Source organism: Cebidichthys violaceus, unplaced genomic scaffold (genome assembly GCF_023349555.1).
Source record: "Cebidichthys violaceus isolate CVI_PGR_0920_01 unplaced genomic scaffold, fCebVio1.0.p SCAF_8, whole genome shotgun sequence".
Taxonomy (NCBI): Eukaryota; Metazoa; Chordata; class Actinopteri; order Perciformes; family Stichaeidae; genus Cebidichthys; species Cebidichthys violaceus.
This window is the reverse complement of record NW_027176964.1, coordinates 16236493-16238608: the sequence shown is the minus strand read 5'-3', so window position 1 is coordinate 16238608 and position 2116 is coordinate 16236493.

Sequence of the window (2116 nt, the reverse complement as noted above, 5' to 3'; positions counted from 1 at the left end):
CTTCTTGGCGTCGTCTTGTCTGACTGTTGAGTTTCTTCTCCCTACAAAGCACTTTGTTTAAAAGTCTGAATATAAATACGGTTTAAAAATGACATTATTAATATGAGCAGCATCACGTAAGTATTTTGCGACTGCAGGTCGGCTACCAGCGAACACCAGGTCACCTCCGGAGTGAAGCACACCTGTCGGCCCGGTGTGTGTGTGTGGTGTGTGTGTGTGTGTGTGTGTGTGTGTAATGATACTCTGCTTGTGTGGTTACAAGAGTGTCCTTCCAGTAAATAATCCAGACACACACACACACACACACTCACACCTACACACACACACACACACACATATCTAAACTGTCTGACAGCACAAATAACTGAGTCACGCTGCAGGTGCAACACACACACACACACACACACACACACACACACGTCGTCTCTCTCTCTCTGCAGGAAAAGGCCTCGTTCAAACACATGACAATCATGAGAATTAACAGAAGTTTAATACAAAAAGATCACAGTACATTTGGACCACCTGGCAGTGCCGAACTAACAGATGGTGCACGTGAGTGTGTGTGTGTGTGTGTGTGTGTGTGAGAGAGTGTGTGAGAGAGTGTGTGTTGACTGAAAGCACACAGAAGCACTGTGTCACATTTTTGCCTTCGTGAAAGAGAGACCACTGAAGCTTTATAAGCAGCCAACAGGGAGGCGGTCAGAGAGCTCCGCCATGTGGCAGAAACGAGGTACTGCAGATTTGTGGAAAACAATAATGTTATTCTACGACTGTCCGAATATTAAAAGGTGCTACGCAGTGGTTTTTTTGCGGTCTTCAACTTAAACCTGGTACACAGCTCGCTAATATTCATAAAATATGTAAAAAAATAAATTAAAAAAAGTCCCCATGCTGGATATATTGAAAGGTTATCACACAGAGCCGCAGTGTTTCCTCTGTACTACCTGGGGAGGGGGGGGGGGGGGGGGGCTGACTTCAAATGATGTAAAATATTTAAAAGACACACACACACACACACACACACACACACACACACACACACACACACACACACACAGTTCATTTGTTCCTACAGATAGCTGCTGGGCGTTGTGACACCGCTGAACATCATCCACTCCTGTGACATTAGTGCCACATTGTGGATCACTATTAGGAGGAGGTTTTGTTTTTGTTTTTGAGGAGTTGGCTGTAAGGGTCTGGTGACATTGGTTCCTTTATCCGAGGCTGTGAGTTTGAAGACGAACAGCAGGTGGACAGAGAGACGTTCCTGTATGTGGCAGGTGGAGGCAGGTGGAGGATAACGAGGCTAAAGATAGACTCGTACCGTCACCGCTGGTCTATATCCAACAGGTTCTCCTCACCCCCTTTTCTCACCTTTTCTGTCTTCTGTCTGTCTTCTGTCTGTCTACCTTAAGCTGACGCTGATTTACCAAACACAACCTGCTTGCTGCAAACACTCCCTGCTGGTGTACTGACCTCGACCAGTTAGAGGGACAAATCTAACCTCACATCAGCGCAGTTTACACTCCAAACACATCGTGTCTGCTTCCTCCTCTCTGTCCAATCACAGGTGAGGATGAGCAGCAGACTGAGGCCTCCTGAACTCTGTGGGTTTGTACGCTTTCAGTTGCTTTTTAACGTATTATTCCGCACGCAAAGGAGTTCTTTTACACCCATTAAGTTTCTGTTAATGCGTGATTAAATACGTTTTGTGAAGGAACATGCAATAATCTTATTTATTTGTTAAATTAAATTATTTTATCACAAAACATCACTCAAATCATGCATTGTAGTTGGTTGAAAGTCATGGTATAATAAAAAAAAAATGGTTTATTAAATAATGTATATTGCTTGTACACTGTTCTGAACTTCGCCTGCTAAAACTACAAAAAGAGAGACAGACTTCATCATAATCTGTCGTGTTCAACCTCAGAATTAGATTCATTGCTTTTGTGCGTCACGGTCAGTCTGTGACGGCTGTGATGTAACGTTCAGTGACGAGCATCTGATTTACACACATTTGATTCATTACACGCCAGACGAGCATCCTCAATGGCACAAGATGCAGGAGGACTAAATCACAGACGGTCGAGTTAATCTGTAATAGATCCGCCTG